Source organism: Nicotiana sylvestris, chromosome 5 (assembly GCF_000393655.2).
Source record: "Nicotiana sylvestris chromosome 5, ASM39365v2, whole genome shotgun sequence".
NCBI lineage: Eukaryota > Viridiplantae > Streptophyta > Magnoliopsida > Solanales > Solanaceae > Nicotiana > Nicotiana sylvestris.
The window spans coordinates 74017310-74023372 of record NC_091061.1 but is presented as its reverse complement, the minus strand read 5'-3'; the positions used below and the strand labels follow the sequence as shown (position 1 = coordinate 74023372).

Sequence of the window (6063 nt, the reverse complement as noted above, 5' to 3'; positions counted from 1 at the left end):
TCTCTATTCTTTTAGGTAAATAACTAAATCTTTATTCAAGTGTACTATTCAATCTTTTGAGTGCATGTGAGGCAGTAGATAATATTAGATCACTGCTAAAAAATATGTACATAAAATATCTAATTTAACAGAGAAACTATGGGTTCACGTACACCATAAATTGAATAATAAATCCGCCCCTGCTTGGCATGACCAAGAAATATGACAACATAGTTGGCATCATTACACTTTTTATTTGGAGGCTGGCGCGCCTTCATTATCCGCATGAAACATGAGTTCTCACGTACTAGTGATTCCGCTTTACAATGCATAAATCAGTTCACTCATGTCTTTATTGCTAATAATGATCTTCAACCATGTCTGTTGATGAGATGAATAACACCAAAAAGAAATTTTTATGTTCATGATAGATATGTGGAATAGAGATTCTTAAAAACACCTTTCTCTTTTCCAGTGCACATAAGCAACAACCTACTCGAGGCTAATACACCATGGCATGCGTATTCTGTAAATTTTGTTATTAATCGAAGCGATTAATGCTGATGTTTAAAGAAGGAAATAATTAGGTTGCTTAAGGCTCGGAGAAAAGCACAGAAGTCATATCGTATCAAATCCGTACGAGATTGAATTTTAGACCACTAGAGATGTGTAATATACTAGAATTTTGTAATAGAATTTGAAAGAAATAATGGAAAGAATAGGATTTCTTTATTGATTTGTAATAGAATTGAGATTGTTACAATGTATTTCTATAATCGAACAACATTGACGCCATTGTTATACCTGAAATAAGGAGAAGAGAAAGTGGTTAGAAATGAGAGAGAGAGAGAGATATAGGTAGAGAGAGAATTGGTTAGGAGTTGTAACTGAAATTTACCAGAATTAGTCTCATTCTTCCTTCCTTCTTCTGCGTATTAATACTCCTCACTTAAGCTGAATTATTAATTGGGCTATTTGTAAATGGTCCTGCTCTATTCTATCTCCGTTGGCCCAGTAATTGTAAGACCAATTGAGCCCCAGAGCTTAATCTGGTCCACTTATGATACAACCCTCAATATAGAAATAAGGTCCCCATATAGAAATATCCGCCTACTTTCCTAATTCATTTCTTCAGACATTACAATCCCTACCTCTCCAAGAACGACCTTGTCCTCAAGGTCTTTGTTGAGCAACAAAATCAGGAAATCTGCTTTTGATATATCTCCAATCCTCCCAAGTGGCATCATCCTCCCTTAAATTTGCCCAATGAATTAGAACTTTCACCCCCACACCATTATTTTCCTTCGCAATACGCCTTTAAAGGATTGCAACAGGTTGAATCAAGATTTATCCTTCGTTATCACAAATTGGTGGCTGTGGCTGTGGAGTAATGGATGGACCAACACGCTTCTTCAACTGAGAGATGTGAAAGACAAAATGCAGCTGAGACCCTTTAGGAAGCTCTAACCGGTAAGCCACTGTTTTGATTCTTTGCATGACCTTGTAAGGTCCATAAAAATGAGCACATAACTTGACATTTCTCCTGACATCGATGGAAGACTGTCGATATGGCTGTAGCTTAAGGTAGACTAGATTTCCAATCTCCAATACTCGGTCAGATCTTAGCTTGTCAGCATAGAACTTCATTCTACATTGAGCCTGTGTAAAATTGTCTCGTAAGGACTGTAACATCTGTTGTCTCTGAACTAAGCACTCTCGAGTTGACTGATGACCAGTTTGTGGTAAGGACCCCAACGGAAGTTGTGGAGGATCATACCCATAGATTGCCTAAAAAAGTGTAGTCTTGATGGAGTTGTGATAGTTGGTGTTGTACCACCATTCCACCGAGTGTAGCCATTTTCCCCACTGCTTAGGATTATTGAAGACCATAGCTCTCAAATAAGTTTCCATGCACCTGTTAAGTCGCTCTGTTTGTCCATCAGATTGAGGGTGGTAAGCAGTGCTCATGTTGAGCTTAGTGCCCAAAGTTTTAAAGAGATGTTGCCAGAAGTGGCTGGTGAAAATAACATCTCTGTTCGAGACAATAGTCCTTGGCAATCCATGTAACCTGTAGATTTCCTTAAGAAATAATTCAGAAACATCTTGGGCTGTATAGGGGTGTTTGAGTGCCAGGAAGTGCCCATATTTGGCTAATCTATCCACTACTACCAAGACTGCATTTTTGTGCCCAAAATTGGGTAGACCTTCTACAAAGTCTAATGATATGTCTTGCCAAGCCTGTGTGGGTATATGGAGGGGTTGTAGAAGCCCAGGTGGGTGAATGTTTTCTGATTTAACTCTTTGACACACATCACACTCACTTACCCATTTGCATTTCTCTGTCTTCATGTTTGGCCAATAGAACATAGATTGTATTCTTCTATAGGTGCCTTGTTGGCCTGAGTGCCCTCCAATAGGTGACTGATGCAAGACCTCCAAAATCTTGGTTTTCAAAGTAGTGCTTCTTCCAATGTATATCTTGTGTTTATACCTTATGGCCCCTTGTTGCAATGAATAATCTGGAATGTTGGAGGGAGAAATTGATAGTTCACTGAGTAGTTGTGAGGCTAAAGGGTTTGATTCATAGCTTTCACATACTTCTTCAATCCATGTAGCCTGAGTGGTGGAAAGGGATAAGAGTGTAGAGTCTTTCTCATTTCTTCTGGATAAAGCATCTACTACCTTATTTTCTACTCCCTTTTTTATATTGAACCTCATAATCCAATCCCATAAGCTTTGTTAGGCCCTTCTGTTGTAATGCTGTAGTTACCTTCTGCTCTAGTAAGTACTTTAAACTCTGATGGTTTGTCTTCACAATGAAATGTCCTCCTTGTAAGTAGTGTCTCCATTTGTCTATGGCTGATAGCACAACCATATATTCTTTCTCTTAGGTAGAAAGTCCTCTATGTTTGAGAGCAAGAGCTTTACTAAAATAGGCTATAGGTCTGCCAGACTGCATCAATACAGCTCCTATCCTAGTGGAGCATGCATCAGTCTCCACTATAAAAGGCTTAGTGAAGTCAGCTAGAGCCAGGACTGGTACTGTTGCCATGGCTTTTTTCAATTGCTGAAAAGCCACTTCTGCTTCTTCATTCCATTGAAATGCATTTCTTTTGAGTAAGTTTGTTAAGGGTCTGCTAATCACCCCATAGGACTTAACAAAGCTCCTATAGTAGCCTGTAAGCCCTAGGAAACCTCTAAGGGCCTTAATAGATTTAGGCACAGGCCAGGACAACATAACTTTAATTTTAGCAGGATCAGTAGCTACCCCTCTTCCTGAAATGATATGTCCTAGATATTCCACCTTGTCTTGCCCAAATGAACATTTGGACAATTTGGCATACAACTGCTCCTTCTGTAGAACTTCTAACACTGTTCTAAGATGAGCATGAGTTTCTAATGTAGGACTGTAGAATAATATATCATCAAAGAATACCAACACAAACTTCCTCAAAAATGGTTTGAAAACATGATTCATTAGTCTTTGAAAAGTGGCAGGTGCATTAGTCAAGCTAAAGGGCATGGCCTTGAACTCATAATACCCTAAATGAGTTCTAAATACAGTTTTAAAAATATCACCCTCACTCATTCTGATTTGATGATAACCAGCCCTTAAGTCAATCTTTGAATAGATGCAAGAACCATTGAGTTCATCCATTAAATCATCTACCAGGGTATAGGGAATTTGTCCTTAACTGTAATTTTGTTAAGCTCCCTATAGTCAATGCAAAATCTCCAACTACCATCTTTCTTTTTAACTAGAAGTACTGGTGAGGAGAATGGGGAATGACTAGGTTGGATGATTCCATTTGTCAACATTTCATTAACTTGTTTCTCTATTTCATTCTTCTGAAAATAGTTATATCTGTAGGGTCTGATACTTACAGGTGCTGCATCAGGCTTGAGGGGAATAGAGTGATCATGATCCCTCCTTGGTAGCAAGGACTTTGGCTCTGCAAACACCTTGAGAAAGTCCTGGAGTACTGATCTGATTTCTTCAGGTAATTCTGCTGCCACTTCTACTTCTTTAGCTGAGATTAAAAATAAGTGTGCCCACAACACCTGTCCCTTCTTCAACCATTGTTAACCCCAGAAGCAGTCATGGCCTGTAGCTGGCCTTCTTCAAAATATCCCTTCAATTCCACTCTTTTGCCATTGACACTCACTTGGAGTCTATAGCCAATAAAATCAAATGAGACTGGATTGTGCTTCCTTATCCAGTCTACTCCCAATACCATGTCACAACCTCCCACATCTAACAATCTTAGCTTGTGCTCAAATTCAATACCATGTATTTTCCATTTGAATGAAAAGCAGAAATGATAGCTCATCAAATGACGGCCATTAGCTGCAGTAACCCTCATAGGTGCATCTTTCTTAATTACACACCCCAGCTGTTTTGCACAACTGCTAGCCATAAAACTATGAGTGCTGCCACTATCAGCTAAAATTATCAACTTTTGTTTCCCATACATCCCTTTTAATTTGATGGTATTAGAGGTCATAGTTCCTAATAAGGCATTGAGGCTTATGGCTTCATCAATTATCTCCTCTTGCATATTCTCCACTTCTTCTATTTCTTCTATTCTCTGACTTTCCTCTATTGCCTCCTGATCAGTAGTACCATGCAAAATGTTCAATTGCTTATCCTTGCATTGATGACCTGGGAAGTATTTCTCCCCACACCTATAGCATTCACCCATGGTCTTTCTTGCTTCAAACAATTTATTACCATAGATGGTGGAATTAGAATAGCCCTCTTTCTGTATATTTCCTACTGTTCTGCCCCCTGTTGTCCTAGTATGTGAATTATATTGGGTTGACTGTCTTCCTGTACCCCCCTTTATTCTTTTTATTTATTGAATCCAACATTTCCTCTTTATGTCTAGCCTTTTCTACAGCTTGACTTATGGAAAATGGGTCAAGCATTTTGACTGTATGCCTGATTTCTTCCTTAAGTCCTTCAATGAAAAATCCTAGAAAGAATTCTTCAGGAATGGTTGGGTGTTTGATTAGTACCCAAGTCTTCAAATCTTCAAACTTCTCTAGATATTCATTCACAGTTCCCCTTTGCTCAATTCTCTTAAATTTTCCCAGTAGATTTAGATGACTATTTTCGGAATCATTAAATCTTTTACAAATTTCCTCAACAAAATCTGGCCATCTCACCATTCCTCTACTCAATTGATAGGAGAAAAACCAAGACTCAGCCCTCCCATTTAAGTGAAGAACTGTAGTGTCTAATTTTTGTTGCGGGTCAATTATACGATTATAATGGAAGTACCTTTCACATTTTCACAGCCAAGATCTGGGATCTCCCTCTTCAAAGTAAGGGCAATCCACTTTAGCAGCAACACTGTTTGAGTCTAGAAGAATTCTCCTGTGGTTCCATCATCCTCATTTTGCTGCTCGATCCATCCATTTGGTGAGCCTCAACTGGAGCACTACCAAGGATTCCATCCTTGCTCACGAACAACTTATCCATCATGATGTCAAATTTGTGATTTAGATCATCCATTTTGGAATCAGTGGATTCCAATTTCTTATTTGTTTCTGCCATGTAATTGTGTAACTGGGTCTCCAGTTTTTGACATTTTCTTCTGTGGATTTGGCTTGAGTTTCTGGTGCTGTCATGGTACCAGGATTCAACTCTGATACCAATTGTAATATACTAGAATTTGAAAGAAATAATGGAAAGAATAGGATTTCTTTATTGATTTGTAATAGAATTGAGATTGTTACGATGTATTTCTATAATCGAACTACATTGACGCCATTGTTATACCTGAAAGAAGGAGAAGAGAAAGTGGTTAGAAATGAGAGAGAGAGAGATAGGTAGAGAGAGAATTGGTTAGGAGTTGTAACTGAAATTTACCAGAATTAGTCTCATTCTTCCTTCCTTCTTCTGCGTATTAATACTCCTCACTTAAGCTGAATTATTAATTGGGCTATTTGTAAATGGGCCTGCTCTATTCTATCTCCGTTGGCCCAGTAATTGTAAGACCAATTGAGCCCCAAAGCTTAGTCTGGTCCACTTATGATACAACCCTCAATATAGAAATAAGGTCCACATATAGGAATATC

General features: G+C 38.5%; 1 long non-coding RNA gene across 1 annotated transcript; it reads left to right on the top strand.

The window, feature by feature from the left end:
- The first annotated feature begins 952 nt into the window (after positions 1–952).
- LOC104241709 (uncharacterized) lies at positions 953–5727 on the top strand. The gene is made up of 3 exons (XR_714792.2): positions 953–1449; positions 3851–3980; positions 5281–5727. It is a non-coding gene; the product is annotated as an uncharacterized lncRNA (long non-coding RNA).
- The last annotated feature ends 336 nt before the right edge of the window (positions 5728–6063 follow it).